The sequence below is a fragment of the Pseudonaja textilis genome, chromosome 1 (assembly GCF_049901715.1).
Source record: "Pseudonaja textilis isolate UNSWEBS1 chromosome 1, rPseTex1.2, whole genome shotgun sequence".
Classification (NCBI taxonomy): domain Eukaryota; kingdom Metazoa; phylum Chordata; class Lepidosauria; order Squamata; family Elapidae; genus Pseudonaja; species Pseudonaja textilis.
The window spans coordinates 238345254-238361227 of NC_141990.1; the positions used below are offsets into that span (position 1 = coordinate 238345254).

Consider the following 15974-nt stretch of genomic DNA (forward strand, 5'->3'; position numbering starts at 1 on the left):
TGCAGCCTTCCCTGCTTTCTCTCCTCCCCGTTCATCGGAGTGATGTGGTCGATCTGCTCTCCCCTTCCAATCCTTTGTTAGCCTCCCTGTCGTTATTTGAAAGCTCAGATTATTGTGACTGCTGCTGCTGCTGCTGCTGTCACGGTTGTCGTGGTCCTGCGAAGTAGATTCCCCGCTCTGGTTCCTCCCGCTTCCCACCACCCACGGACTGCTATTCGCGGACTGGCCTCCAGGTGGCGTTTTAGCCCCATCAAGCCGAACGCTGCCCCGCGGGCGGCAGGAGTTGGACCAGCCGGCGTCTTTTCCCGGCGTATCTCTCCGTTTGACTAAGGGCGCCGCTAATGGTTCGGTTTTCATATCCGTCGCGTCCTCCCGCCCGCCGGGTTAGAAAAGGGAAAAGGCTTCCAAGGGATCCTCTGAACTTTCCTTGCTCTGCACACAAGCGCAGTTTGACCGAGCGCCGCCGCAGTCACAGCGCCCCGAGCCCGGCTTAAAACACAGCGGCCCTTCGCTCTCTAGTATCCTCCGCCTGCCCGGCTCCTTACCTGGGCTCCTCTTTGCCACGCTGACTTTGCGGCGCTCTTCCCCAACGGAGCGCCCTCCATAAAGGGTCGGACTTCAAGGCCCACCCGGGTCGCTCCCGCCCGGGTTGTTGTCTGAGGACCACATGGGGGCTGTAGTCCAACACCTCTGAAAAGGACACAGTTAAGGCCGGCGCGCTGATGCGGAGGGTGCTCAATGTTAGGCAGGGGGTAAAGGGGCACAGAGACCGGCTCTGTGTCAAAAGATCCCCAAGGCGGAGAGCTCAGCTGACCTCCGCAAAGGGAAGAGCGATTCCAATTGGGGAGGAAGGGACAAGAGCCACGAAGGTTGGCTCTGCTGCCTCACTCTCTTGGGCTGCCGTGGGGGCAACTGAGCCGGTCGCTTCTCTCGCCGCCTTCGGTCCCTCCCTTCCTTCCTTCCTTCCTTCCTTCCTTCCTTCCTTCCTTCCTTCCTTCCTTCCTTCGCTCCCTTCCTTCCTTCCTTCCTCCCTCCCTCCCTCCCTTCCTTCCTCCCTTCCTTTCTTCCTTCACTCCCTTCCTTCCTTCCTTCCTTCCTTCCTTCCTTCCTTCCTTCCTTCCTTCCTTCCTTCCTTCTTTCCTTCCTTCCTTTCTTCCTTCCTTCCTTCCTTCCTTCTTTCCTTCCTTCCTTCCTTCCTTCCTTCGCTCCCTCCCTCCCTCCCTCCCTTCCTCCCCCTCTTCCTCCTCGCGTTCCCCCACTCAGCTCAACCAGAAGTCAATTGACAAACGCTCACCACCCCCACCGCCTCGCCGCCCCACTTCGCGGCCGCGGTCTTCCCCGCCCCCACCGCGCCCCGTCCTCTCAGAGAGCGCGGACCGAATAGCCGAGGGCCGGGGGTGGGTGGGGGCGCCTTTCTGCCTGTCAGGCTTGCTTGGGAGCGCCAGGAAGCGGTAAGGATGCCCAGGCGATCCCGCGAAGTGAAAAAGAAGGAAACGCGAGTGGGGCGGAGGACAGAGGGCGCGGAGGGAGCGTGAGTGGTCGGGCTGCGGGGAGGGGGGCGGGACTGTGAGCCCGGGGAGGGTATTTTAAAACACTTTCCAGAAAACCCTCTGTCCTCCTTGGGCTGCTAAACACGGCCGGCCCTGGATTTGAAATGCTCCTTGAAGTCACCCGGAGCCTTCTGAAGACTTTCTACTTCTTCCATTCAGAGCAAGTGTCATTCTGCCCCTTCCGGGGTAGGTGTGGAGGAAATGTGTGGGTGGGTGTTGGGGCGGGGTGGGAAGGAAGTGAGGTGACAGGTGACAAATGGCTTTTCTTTTCTTTTTTTTAAAAAAGGGAAACTTTGTTATGGTAATTTGCCCCTGGAGGTGTGCAGAGGGCAGGCTCTCAGGACTATTACTAGGGACTACCTGCTTGGAATGTCTCCATTATCCTCTCTTGCTTTAGGTGCAGTACAATGTATGTTTTTGCCTTAGAGACTATCTACTATTTGATTGAATTATTCATCTTTCTCTCTCCCGCCCCCCACCCGCTCTTCCCCCCGCTTCTTTTGGTGTAGACTGCATCTGGGGACTCTGATGTGACGTGTAGACTTCTCCCTTTTTCTTTTTTTGGCAGGAACAAAGGGAATGTGGAAATGAAAGAGAGAGGGGAGCGAGGCTAGCAGATGTGATGAGCTGCGGTGAAGGTGTATCCAGTTTGGCACTCCCCCCCTCTCCCTCTCCCTCTCTCTCTCCCTCCTCGCAGCTTCGGTGAATCGCGGCCTTCTGCAGGCAGCCTGCCCTTTCGCACTGTAAGTACCCCCAGCCTTCTCTCTCTAGTTGTAGTAGCAGCAGCAGCAACAGCAACAGCAGCTGGGGACGCCGCCCCCGCGGCCCCCTCCCCCACTGCCGTCGCTTTTCCCTCCGCTTGCCTTTGAACTTCGCGTGTGTTGGAGGGATCTTTCCGACCAACTTTCCCAGAGAGGGGAAACCTCTCGCGCGCGCAACTTTTCTGTGGAATTGCCTCTGGCGGAGGGAGGATGGGTGGGTGGGTGGATAGGTGGGAGGGGGAGGAAACCAAACGATCTGCCCGCTTTTGTTTATGGTGGGGGGGAGAGCCGTGGGAGGGCAGGTGAAGGCGGGGAATATGACCGGGACTTGGAGTCGCTTTGGTTGTAATTGCTGCGGTGCCACTTTCGCTGCGGGGAGAAAACTCGACTAGAGATAGATAGATAGATAGATAGATAGATAGATAGATAGATAGATAGATAGATAGATAGATAGATAGATAGAGGGGAGAGAGAGAGAAAGAGAGAGAGAGAGAGGAGTTCAGCAAGGTCTCTATGTGTGCATAGGGATGGGTGGGTGGAAGGATGATTTGGGGTGATTTACTTCCCCCTCCCCCACCCAATCTATTTGGGGAAGAAACGGTGGCGGGTGGGTGGATTCTGATCGACTGTCGGGCTCCTTGTCCGGAGGATGAATCTGCTAGCTTTGCCTGACAAAACTTTATGGTACTTTTGTAGCGGTTTTGGTTTCCACTTTCACGCCTAGGAAATACATTTGGGTCTCGCCGCGGTTTATTCCGAAAGTTTTGTTTGGGTTGTTAAACCACGTTTCGAGCGCTCTCCTTCCTCCTTCTCACATGTAAGTCCCTCCCCTATTCCCGAAGCACCAGCCAATATCCCAGGTAGGGAATAAGTTTTCCCCATCACCTCTTTGAACGTTTATTCCAACGCCAGCCCTGCTGGCGCATTGGCTGGTAGCTAGACTGGGGAAGACAGGAAGGTCTTCCCTAGTCTAGTCCTTCTACTGAACGTCCCCGGGAGCGGGCTCTGGGACAAGGGACAAGGGACGTGGTCCTCTCCTTTCGCCCTTCTCCTCGTCCGCAGCCAGCCGCCTTGTACTCCCGCCCTTGGAAATATGCTTCAGGTTGCCCGTGCCTGTCCCTCCCAGGGAGGCAGCTTTGGGACAGCATTTTCCGCCTCTGCCTGACAGAGAACCCCAGGGCTTCCTTGGCGTGCTGGAGTGGAGGACAAACAGTGGCGGAGAAGGGGGACTTTATGGAGACACCAACGAAAAGAAGGTCAGGGTCGTCGGATTCGCCCACTTTGTGGGATGTTTTGCTCCTGCTGAGTTGCGCTCCCCCAGTGCGGCTGAAACTCGACGTGCCCTGATAGCTCGCCCTTTCTGGCCTTGCTCTCTTGGTCCCCTCTGTCCATCTCAGCCACAAAGTGGAGGGTTTTTTTTTGTGGGGGGGGGTTGGTTGGTGGAGATGACAGATCGTTTTGATAGGTGCGCTCGGGCTTTACCAGCGCAGCATCTCACTTAGGAGCCGCGGCTATTCCCTCCCGTCAGTTCAGAGTCCAGTCGCGGGTGGCGGGAGAATCAAGGGTCCAGAATACTTGAGGCATGCTAGAGGGTTTGGAACTTTTACCCGGACGAGACAGACGCTCCTTTTAAATCCGCGGCTTCCTCCAGATCGGGAGGGGCAACGAGAAAGCGCCACACACTCGCTTCCTCTCTGATCTGCAAAAGCCTCGGAGTGTCGTTTTTCTGCTCTGATCTCCTCTAAAAGCAGGTAACTTGGTGGGCGAAAGTCACACTTGTAGCTTGAAAAAAGGCTTCTTTTCAGTATACGCTTTGCTGGAATCAAATTAAGTGGGCAAGCGTGGTAAATTCCCACCTCAGTCCCACGCAACAAGTACGCATTTATTGTGCAATTTAATCCTAACTTCTTTCTCCTCCGCTCACCCCCCCTCCCCGCCTCCAGGTTAGCAAACATCCTTTGCGCTGACTCTTCTAGATTTAGACGGGGTTTCCAAATTGTCCCCTTTCTGCGCTCGAAATGCGTTTGGTTGCCAATAAACGTTTCCCACCTGATGCTTTGCTGGCGCATTGGCTGGTAACACGCCCTGGCAGTGCGCTGCCAGACTGATGGGAGAGTATCAGATATGGTACTTTTGACTCTGGATTGTGCTTTTACTCATCCAGATGTAAAGAACAAGAAGTACTACCTTGGTATCACAAAGCAAGGCATTTAAGAGTTAGATACGTAAGCGACATCTTCTACTAGACGCACATTCGCGAACAGCCAGAGGAATCTGCGCATTTGTGAATTACACAGATCGCTTCATCATCTACCGATTTTTGTCGGACCTTAACCGCGTTTTGCACATTGTTGACATTCTCTTAATCTGTGTATCAGCGTTTCCCTTGATTACAAAAAGAGGAAATCGTTCAAAGAAGAGCTGTGCACATTTTCTTTTTTTTTTTTAAAAAAACTGTGCTACCTGGCTATCTCATGTGTTTTCTCTCTTTTTGCAATGCGAAGTGATACCATGCAAACTAAACAAGGCGAAACGTTGCGCAGGGGAAAAAAAACCACCACCAAGGCGCAAACTGTAGGTAGATAAACCACCTGTATTGAATGGAAAAACTAGCTGTAAATAAGTTTTGTTACAAAAACGTCATCCGTGGAATAACAAAATTTCTACCCATGTTACATAGATTAAAAACTTCTCATTTTCAAAAGAAGCAGGGAAATTGTTAGATACATTATATTATTGAAGGAACTCCCTTTTTAGTTTGGGAAGTATATCAGACTAGAAATTTCAAACCAGCCATTTCTAGTAATCTAGAATTTTAAAATATTGATTCTCCAAATGTGGCATTCAGATGTACCAGAATACTTTGAAGAGCCTTGATCGGGTTTCAGAGAAGAAAAGCTTTTATTAGATTCTAAAAATCAACACACACGCACTCTCTTCTCCCAGCGGAATCGAAACACAACCAGTTCAGAGCAAGCGCCTACAAACTTTCCCCCCTCCACCCCGCAATCAGGAGAATGTTGGGGTTTTTATTTCTTGAGGCTTTGTCTGTGGTCTTCCCAAACCCACGTGGATGGGCTTCAGAAGATTTCGGTGGTGCGCTGAGGCTTGGCCTTTAAGGAGGGGAGTGGAATCTTTTACATCAGAAAAGTTTCCCTGTTACTTTCTGAACATACGAAGGGGGGCGCGGGGCGGGTAAGGGGGGACCTTGTGGAGAGGGTGGGAGGTGGCCAAGGCAAAGCCCGAAATACAAAGCCAAAGAAGCCACCCACCAACTGTCTCGAATTTTGTCAGTTTGGCGCCTTGCATCCTACACTAAAAATCCTACAAAGGACGAGAAAAGGGAAAGTCACTTTTATTTCCTTACGTTAATTCTGGAGCTTCCGGGAACTGTGAGAGACCCCCATTCGAGGACTGATTTTTCGGGATGGGGAGGAAAGAAATTGCCCCCCTCCCCCCCCCAAAACACAAAAAACACAAAACCCCAGATTGAGAGAGCCTTTCAAGCAACAGGTTGTGTTTTAATCTCTCCGTCTCTTTTCAGCGCTGCCCTTCCCTTCCTTCCCCTCGGTGGTTAAGGAGCAAACCAAAGTTCCTAAAATGTCCAGAATTGCTTTGCGGCTCAGGAAAATGGAGTGGGAGAGGCAATGCTTCTGAACTGTCCCATTCCCAGGCTCCACGACCCCGCCAGGTTCCTCTGCCCAGGGTATTTCCCCCACACACTCCACTTTCACAGGCCGGTTCAGGCGGAAGGGATTGCTTATCACTTAAACCCAAAGCTTTGCCTATTTGTCCCGTAGTAAATGTCTCCTTCACTTTCGTAACGCGCCTCTCTCTTAACGCGTTTCTTTCCGAGTCCCCCCGCCCTGCCCGCCCCGCAGTTAGGTGGAGAGAAATAGCTGAGATTTCTTCTACCGAATCTAGGCACCCGTCTGTCTGATCTGGCCTTAAGCGCAGCCTGCTTACTCCGGAGTAATTCCTGCGGCCTGCCAGCGGCTGCCTTTCCGAGGACGTCGACTTGGGCGTCGTCGGTAGAAGTGAAACTTGGATCTTTACGGAATGGTCCACTTCACACCTTCTTGGGAAGCGGGATAACGGGGCTTCTTCTGCCCTTGTTGGCTAGAGTAAAGCTCGGCCGGCTCAGCAAAATTAACTCATTCCCACCGAGGATTAGGACCAAAGCGTCGCTTCCAACCTGAGCGGGATTCTCTCGAGTTTATTTCAATCCCCACTCGGGGTCCTCTCTCCCTCTTACCCTTATCCTTCATTTGGATCTGCGCCGTTCCTCTCTAAAGAGAGTCATCTCAAGCTCTCCCCCCGCCCCACTTTCTGGCCCAATTCACAAGGCCTTTCCCTCCCTCCTCTCTTTCCCTCCCCCATCCCCGCCTTGTCTCATCAACCACAATTGATTCCGACCACATCCCAACGTCAGGTATGAGAGTGCAGAGTTCATTGGGGTTTTTACTGTTGGGCGTCTAAGGGTGGCCAGGGAAGCTCCCCAAATCATCAGCTAATTCTATATCCATCTAAGATTTTAAGGGGAGGGTGGGGGAAATCGCCTGCCCTCGAAGGGAGTGAGTCCCGCTGATTTCAAGGTGCCAACGGGGACAAACGCTGACCGAGCGGTGTAAGCGGGACGTCCACATCGACCCACCCAACAACAAGGAGCGTGCGGAAGGTTTGTGAGTGCTCCCCTTACCTCCAGTCCTAAGTCTCCGAATGTTTTTTTTTTTATTGGCATGTATTTATATTGTAGACGCTTTGCTTTGATTCCGAAGGCTGAAGAAATAAATGCCTCTGCCTAAAGAAGCCCCCGGGGAAGACTGGCGAAGCTGCAGGCGTCTGTTCGCCTTGCCTTTTTTTTTCTTTTCCTAGAGCTAAATCGACGGGGCTCAAAGAAAAGGATGCGATTACCAAGCACCTAATTAGGAATCTTAGAAATCGGTCGGATTTCTGAAGGCAACCAGTCCAGGTTTGAGTCAGCCAAGAAACGAAATGTTGGCTTGACTATGCCATTCATAAATAAATGGAGCTGGCGGGAATATAAAGAAGAATAGAGAAGCGTTTCATTTAGAGTTGTACCCAGGAATTATTTCCATAGAATTGTGTTATTTCTAAATTATTTTTCAACGGTCTTACTTGTAACTGGGAATAACCTCACTGGAGTTTGCCCTCTTGCTGTCCGAAGTAAAAGGTTACTTCTGAGCAAACCCGGGTGTCCATTGACTGTTGTCTCATATCGGAACCAGGCTTATTTACGGACGAGCCTCACAAAACGCATTTTCTGGGCAGTAAACCTTAGAGGCTACTTTATGCCGGCCCCATCGGAACGATGCCTTTTTTTTTTTTTTTGAAGCCCCGTTGCCTCGCAATTCGCTTGTAGGTTAAAATTCCCTCGGGTTGGACTTTACTCTCAGGGAAGTGTGAACTTAATAGCCCTCCGAGAGAGACGGCGGCAAGCGAGCAGCAGCGAGAGGGGGCGAAGGGAGAGGTGAGGCGGTTTGTGGTTGGGAAGGCGTGCGCGCGTGCGTTGGAGGAAGAGGGAGGGGGGGCTGAGAGAGAGAGGGAAAGAGAGAATGAAATTTCACTTTCTCTTTGGCGCTCACTTTCTCTCCGGCCCTTCAATCTCCCTCTCCCTCTCCCCCCCACCCCCGCTCCTCAGCGCGTGCTGCTGCTGCTGCTGCTGCTGCTGCTGCTGCCTTTGCCATTGGGGGCGGGCGCGCGACGGCAGCAGCCGCCCTGCCTCCTTTCGCCGTTCTCCGATCGATGCCCCGGCCACTCTCTGATGTTGCGCGAAGGGAAATGCTTTGAATACTTACGACATGGCCGCTCGTATTGATTTGCAAGATTGACAGGAGTAAAGCGGCGCCTTCACTTGGGTGCCTTGTGTGTGTGTGTGTGTGTGCGCGCAGGAGAGGGGGAGGGAGGGAGGGAGGGACGGCGCGCAGGGGCGGGAGGCGGCCAAAGGTGGGGGGAGGGGGAAGAGAGAGAACCAAGCCCAACAACAAATAATAATGACTCTTCGATTGTAATTAAATCTCCAGGCAACCCGTCAGCAAACTTATACCGAAGATCTGATTTTTGCAGCATAACCATGGGCCGGAGAATCGTCAGCCGCGGCCCGTTGCGCTTGCTTCTTTCGCTAGTATAGCATATTATTTTGCAGTTTATTCACGCTGTCCTAGAGTCAGTCGCGCTTCTCCTGTTTCCTTACCTCCCATCTCTGCAGAATTTTTTTTTTTAAAGGAAGACTCCAAGGCTCCCCCGCCCCCCTTCTTTAAATCGACACACTGGATCTCGAAGAAGGTAACTTGGCAGGAAAACCCAGGCAGCGCTTATTGCATCTTTACGTCCTGTTTGTTGGCTGAAGTTGCGAGTGCGTGTGTTTCTCTCTCTCTCTCTCTCTCTCTCTCTGTGTGTGTGTGTGGGGGGGGGACGACGACAGCTTGGCTTTGGTGTAGATCTCTCGATCCTGCTGTAAGAGGGTCTTCCACCTTTCCTTGGTGCCGACATATGCGAGAGAATACGGCACTCCTGGTGCTGTCTTGAAGGGCTGGTTAGTTGCAATTGACCAAAGCAGCCGCCGCGACAACGGCCGCCGCGTCCGGAGGTAGCTTGTGAAGTTCAGAGATTTCTGAATGATTTCCCGGCACGGTTCCTTACTGCTAGGCTGTCTGGGGAGTGGGGGTTGCCGTGGCGGCGGCGCTGGGGATGGGAAGGGAAACAGCAGACTGACGGAGAAAGTCGTTGCGCTGCTAATCTGGGGTGAGTTTTCCGAAAAAGATCCCAAAGTCTGCGTAAAGAGGAGAAATCACAACAATGCCGCTTCGTTTCTCCTCTCTCTTTCTCTCTCCTCCCTGCCTCTGTCTCCCCCACCCGCCACCCCTCCCCGCTTCCTTTCCCTTCCGCCCTCCAAGTGGCGTCTATTTTAAAACGTAGTGACAGATCCATGTTGTATTTTAAGAGCACCCCGCTGCCCGCCTTGCGAACACATGGCGCTCGAGAGAGGTTGTGCGCAAGACAGAGGTCCTAGCCTAGGCAAGGCGAGGGGAACGGGAGCAGAAAAACAAAACCTCAAACGTCAACTTTGGGGGACACAAAAGCGGCTGTCATTCCTCCGAGAGGCGCCTTGCCTTCGCCCGCAAAACTCCTAGTAGGAGCGGGGGAATGAGGAGGTGTGTTAGCGCCTTGAATCCCGTCTGCTAACTTTTTGAGGTGGGTAAACTTCTCCAGAAGTTCGGCGCTAGCGTGCTTTAATCTATCTCTCTATCGATCTAGATCAGCCGAGAGATCTTTTAGAAAGGGAGGGAGGGAGGGATCGAGGCAATACTGCCTTTGGCCACAGAGGGGCAGTCTATCGAGGAGTTGCCGCGTCCGTGGCGCCTTATCTCTCGGCAGGCAGAGGCTAGGATAAAGTTATACCGAAAACTTTAAAATTGATATCACACCCTAATTTGTGTTCTACAGGGAGGGGGAGGAAGAAAAAAAAAAAAGAGCTCAAAAACACACCGGGCTCTGCTTACACCATGAGAAGGGGAGCTCTTGGCGGCGTTGTGGGCTCGCCCTCCATTCAGCGGGGGAGTTCTCGCTGTGTCTTAGCTCTTGCCGGAGGTCATGCAAATCGACCTTAAAAGAATGCATAAGCCATAAATTAAAATAAACCCCGTAGCCTTACGGACTGATCCGTAAGTAGGCAACCTGGACAAAACGGCTTTCCTTGCCAGCTGGAAGAAAAGGATAGCGCCTAAAGTAACCGTAAAGTAAGTTCCCAGGAAGTCTTATTTTTCTTCACTCTTTCTCTTCTTCTTTCTGGGGCTTCGTGGTTGTTCGTTTTGTGTTACCTTTCCGTGCAACCTGGGTCGCCCGGAGGCTGCCCGCGGAGCTGGAATTTTAAACGGGCTTGCCGAAAGGGGAGGGGGAGGGGTGCGGCAAGGTGTCTCCTCGCTCGCCTCCCACCCCCCCCTTTCCCCTCAAAAGTGCTTGGAGAAGATCCCGTTTAAGTTGAATGTTTGCAAGAAGTCCCGGTAGGAAGATCTAGTTGAGCGTTTGGTTGTTTTGTGTAAGTCTGCCGGTTCTCAACCCACCACACTTGCATGCTGTTCTTCGGGGACTTGTCTGCCGACTTTAAACCGGTGGTGTGCAGTAGTTTGAGTTGCGGCCCCCACTCCCCGGCACTTTTGTAGTGGGAACAAGCCCCCCCCCGCCCCCACGAACGCGCGCCCGTGAATTTCAAATTCTTTACCGAGGTAGGGAAACCAAAGCTGTTCCGAGGCGGGGTATAAATCAGGATTAAGGGTGCGCGTTGGTCTGTGAGCGAGCGTGGGATTGAAGGCGGTCGGTGTGCAGCTCTGGCACGGCACACACACACACACACACACACACACACACGGCGCCCCCGCGACTTGCCCGTGAATAATTTAAGCCGCTTTCGATGGCACGGAGCTCCCCAGCGCTTTGGCGTCCCCGGTTGCCGTTCCGGGGCCTCCGCTCCGCCTCGCCACCCAGACTCGCTGGTTGGAGGCACACCCGCGCCTGAGCCAAGCAGGCCCGTGGGCTCAAGCGGAGGCACCGACGATCTCCATTGGATTCGTCGCCGGTTGGCTTTTGCTCGGGGCAGGTTTCCTGGGTGGTTTTTTTTTCTTTTTCTTTTGTTTTTTAAGGACGGCGAGAGGAGAGGGGCAAATGTCGAAAAGGCAACGGAGCGTTGTTGTGTCTGGGTGTCAGGGAGATCGTGCCCGGGCTTGGGAGCCTGCGGGTAGGAGATTAGTTTGTAGCCTCCAGGGTGTTTCCCCGAAAACACAGACACGGAAACTTTCCGAGATAAACAAGCTCCTTTCGGCCTGTTGTTATGCAGATTAGGAAAACGTTTTGCGTGTGGGTTTCTTTTTAATAGCCCGCTTGACGTAGGGTAGGCAAGTTTGGACCTAATTTTAATTTGTGGGGCGGGGGGGGGGAGAGAGAGGAGAAGAGATTCATTTAAAAATACTTCGAGCTTTCACTATGGTTTTGCCTGAAAAGAATGGGACCTCGGGATAAAACAGAATATTTAATCTGTTGCTAAATCATAAACGAGTAGGAGAGAGAGAGAGAGAGGGTAGCAACCACACACACGTATGTGGACACAAATACACATACATTTTAGAACTAGACTGCCCTTGTACTGAAACCTTTGCACTGAATAGGATGTACAACTCAAACCTTTGTCACTCAAAAGGTATGGATTAGGCAGGATTTTGTGTGTGTGTGCGCGCGCGCACGCCTTTGCCTTCTGAATGTACATCTCTCCTTGGATCTGTATCTTAATCTTCCTTAAAAATAAATCTGAGTTGCCTCCCCCCCCACCCTCGCGTCAAATGTATTTTTAGGGAGGTGCAGATACCAAGGAAAATAATTAGGTTACTTGGATTTCGTTGGCAGCTCAGAGTAGCTTGACACCTGGCAGAGAACTTCTGAGGCGTTTTCTTTTAAACTCTGCCTCCTTCTCCTTAACTGTGTTTCTTATAATACATTCTTGTGTTAAGTGAGAAAGACTTATTTGTAAAACAATCTCTTGGCTAGTTCCACTGTTGGATGAAGCTGATCCCGTAATGGCATTTTGTTTTGAACAGTTGCTGTAGTTGAAGTTCCCTCATAAGGTAAGGTGGCACTGGCTTGTAAAGAGGTCCAAATGCCACATTTATAATTAGACTGCCAATTCAGCACATTGTATCCCACTGCTATACAGGGGTATATACTGCTGTGCCTGGCCTCTCTCAATAGCCTGCATTCAGAATTAGCCAATTCAACTACCTCGACTTTGGAATCAAATTTAGAATGGGAGAAGGGGAGGAACTCGGATCGAACTCCCCACGCTTTCTTTCTCAAACTCGCTGAGCCAAAGAACAGCAGGATGGCAACCCATACAATGTAACTGGAATTCATACGCCAAATGCGAGTTGGGCAAGAGGTTTCCCCCTCCCCCCTGTGAAATAAGGGATCTCGCAGAAAAACATACACGTAGATTTTAATTTTAGATGTGTGTGTGTGCGTATGACATCCAGAGAATTTGACAGTTACCCCCGTGCTTAGATCTGAACTCAGGTCTCCAGAGAAGGCTGGGGGTGAACCTGAAGCCGGGTTAGCGCCTGCTTGCAGACAGCAGCAGCCCCCGCCGGCCGCCTCAATCTCTCTGCTGCCACAATAGCAGCCCTGCAGGGAAGACCCCCGCTGCCTCCTCTGCTTGGGGCGCAGCTGGTTTGACACCCTTCGGGAGAGAGAGAGAGAGAGAGAGAGAGGGAGGGAGGGGAGATGTCGAGGAGGCCAAGGTCATTTGCATTCACAGGCCTTTCCCTCCAATCGGTGACTTTCTAACGCCTCGGGAAGGAAGGAAGGAGCGGAGGCTTAGGGATAGCGGGGGAGCCTTGCGCGCGAGGCGGGAGAACAACAACAAACAAACAAAAAAGGGACAGAGGAAGGGGGGAGGAGAGCTTTACTTAGCTCAAGTTCCGCTATATTCTATATAAACTCAGCGGGCGATTTACAACTTGCAAGGAGGCGCGGGGGAGAAAAAGAAAGAAAGAAAGAAAGAAAGAAAGAAAGAAGGCAGCCTGTGGCTCCCTTGTAGTTGCCTTCTCCCATTGAGAAAGTGCGTGTGTGTGTGTGTTGAGAGGGGGCGTGATTGTCGAGAAGCCCCCCACCCCCACCCCCACCCAGGAGGTTTAGTGGACTTCCTGCAAAGTTTTCCTTCCCTCGGGAGGTTTGGCGGCAGCCGGAACAGACCGCCTGCCCAAGCGGGACCCATCCAGAGAGGGAAGAGAGTGCGCGCCCTTGCGCCGCCTTCCCGCCAGCGTCCGCTGAGCGCGAACGACGAGGCGGCAGGCTGACAGAGTTGCTGCTCCCGCGGGGCCGGCCGCGCGTTATCCGCCTCCCGCGCTCATTCTTCCACTCCCCGAGTCGCCTCCCCAAAAAAAAAAAAAGTGGCTTGGCCGCAGTTGGGTGGTTGCCTCCTGCGCGGTTCTTTTGTATACTTGCCACAACTGGTTTACGCGGCGGTAGTCCCAGGAAGCTTATAACGCGACCGCCCTGACGTAAGGGGTGGCTGGTAGTAGACTGGTCTGCACAGCAGGGAAATGGCATCCCGGCACGTTTCGGCTGAGTTTGTAGGTGAACCGTAGCGATGTGCAGGTGTCGTGTGGTGGTTAGTGGTATAACTGGGGTCATCCATACTGCAGACATCAGTTCAATAATCTCATTTCCCCCACCCCCAAACAATTGGAGAAAGTGTCAGCTCTACAGACCATAATATTCTAAAAGAGTATTCTTTTTTGCTTCTTCTGTTGTGGGTTTGCTTCATTTTTGTAAGCTGGTTGGAGTGCTTTATTTGGAATATCGAGCTATAAATGCTACCCGGGAAAGTAATTCCACGTGTTTTCTGAACTCCATCCCTAACATCTCTTGCATATCTTGACACACTAATTTAATGTGGAACTTAAATGTACTTCAACATCTTCAGATTGGCCTGTGTGAAAGGGTATTTCCACATGGTATTTGTGATCCAGATAGCCTTGCCCATTGGGATCCTGTAGCAGAGAGATGCTTTTGGGTCGAGTGATGTACCTTGGTCAGAATTTCCCCTCCAAAGCCTGTCTTGTTTTTTAAGGTTCAGGTAGATTCCAACCCATTTTAGTGATTGCAGGGTGTATCTGTGCATGGTCCAATCTATTCCTCCTTAAAATAAGAGCAAGCATTTTTAAAACACACACACAGAAAGAGAGAGAGAGAGAGGGAGAGAAAGAGAGAGATAATTGCAGTACTTCATGCTGAGCTATTCACCTGAGGCAAAACATATATTTTTTTGGTTCAGACTTGCATACCTCCTATCCTAGTCCGGTTTTTTGACCATGTCTTTTTTAATGAGAGATTAATGGGCCAAGCTGTTCCTGGAAAGAAAAATACATAAATAAATGCTATTTTTTTTCATCCTTGTGATGGGGAGTCTATTAAAAAGATGAAGACCATGTTTTATAACAATGTTTTGTTTTCGGTGAACACCGAACACTGAAATGCTTTTTCAGTCATAACCTTATTCAGTTTCAGAAGTGCTTTTATTATATTAAGAAATACCCATTAGCCTTTTCAGAAATGCTGTTAGACATATATGGTCAAAAACTGAAAGATGATAAGCTTCTTATATATGTAATGTGTCTTTGTAATGAGAAGCAATGCGTTGTTTAAATATTTTATTACTGCCTATATTATCCATTCGTATTGTGGCTCTGTCATGAATATAGTGTGCTTGGCTGGTACTTTATATGTGCATGTGTATATATATATCCACTTGTATGCATGCAAATGTATATGCAAAGCATTGCTCCACAGTAAAATTTTAATTTCTTAGAATGCTTTCTTATTCAATTGTTATTGTAAAATTGTATGCTGGGGTTGGATTCAGTTACAAAAACAAGAATTTTCAGAATGGCACTGGGATGCTGAGGTGTTTTCTACAATGTGATAATTTGAATGTATTTTATTGGAAGATTAGCAGTTCCTTAAAAGATTTGTAAACTGACATTTTTTCAGACAATATTTGGATCCTAAAAATGTTTTTCTTCCCCCCTTTTTATAGTATTGCAACAGGTTGCAACCAAAGAATATGATAAAAGTTCTTTACATATCATGCACTTAACACACACACACACACACACACACACACACTCACATATGTACACACACACACCACAAAATATATAAGTGTTTCTCATTGTATTCTTATTAACTGGTGCAAAACAATTCCTCTTTTTAAAGGGCTGCTCTCTGAATTTTCAGACTGGAATAGACATTTTGTTAAGTAAACATATATATTTGGGTAGTAATTATTTGGTACAGCCTACAATGTCCAACAACTGTGCAATCCTATCTGTATTTTCATAGATGTAAGCCACACTGACTTTGGAAGATTTACAGTACAATCCTATGAATGTATGTTCAGTCCTAGTTGCATTAAATGGGCTTAATCCTCGATGGGCGTAATAGGTTTGCAGATCCTACTACAACACATATTTTGTAATACTGAATTGTAAATTATGTGGACTAGAAGACATAAGTATGCTAGCTACCAGAACATGTCTACCAATTAAGAAACTCCATGTGTTAAGACTGGATGTTTCAGTTCTTCAAATATTTATTTTAGTAATTGTAAAATATCTAATAATTATATCTAATTATTTTAAAGTTAGCCACTGTTTTTGATGCCTACATGAAATATTATAGCAAATTCCAGTTTGCATTTTTGGGAAAGTTATGGGCTATTTGATATTAAAAAAATCTATTACATATAACTGTCATATATTGATTCAATTACACAGTGAAATTTTAAATAATTCTCTTTCAGTTAATAGAACAGGAACTTGGACAATCTGTTTTTATGTTCAGGAAATAGGGATTGATACATACTGATTGATTTCTTTCCTTGTTTGTTTGGCAACTCAGTAGGTTTTAGTTCTATATGAATTCATAAAGAAAGGATGTTTAAAGCTTAACACACAATTTATTGGCATTTATCTAATCAGAAAACATCAAGCTTATAAGAGATACTAGTTACCAGTGACTCATAATACAAAGTAGATGAACTTTTGTTGTGAAATGAAGCAAATTTTTCCATTAGAAGCAGAGGTAGGTACAATAA

The 15974-nt window shown here is 49.6% G+C and overlaps 1 protein-coding gene and 1 long non-coding RNA gene across 6 annotated transcripts in view; one reads left to right on the forward strand and one right to left on the reverse strand.

Annotated features, from left to right (window-relative positions):
- Window positions 1-8296: 8296 nt before the first annotated feature.
- SOX6 (SRY-box transcription factor 6) overlaps window positions 8297-15974 on the forward strand; it is a 465066-nt gene continuing 457388 nt past the window's right edge. Inside the window, exon 1 of one of the 5 annotated variants that reach the window (XM_087921050.1) lies at window positions 8297-8617. The gene's annotated coding sequence lies outside the window, so the exon portion shown is untranslated. Of the gene's footprint in view, window positions 8618-8887; window positions 9077-9765; window positions 10072-15974 lie in introns of those variants that run through there. The other 4 variants (XM_087921045.1, XM_087921043.1, XM_087921047.1 and 1 more) reach the window with 4 other exon arrangements.
- On the reverse strand, window positions 9010-10628 carry LOC148128116 (uncharacterized). The gene is made up of 3 exons (XR_015740895.1): window positions 10554-10628; window positions 9835-9937; window positions 9010-9104 (listed from the first exon to the last, which is right to left on the reverse strand). It is a non-coding gene; the product is annotated as an uncharacterized LOC148128116 (long non-coding RNA).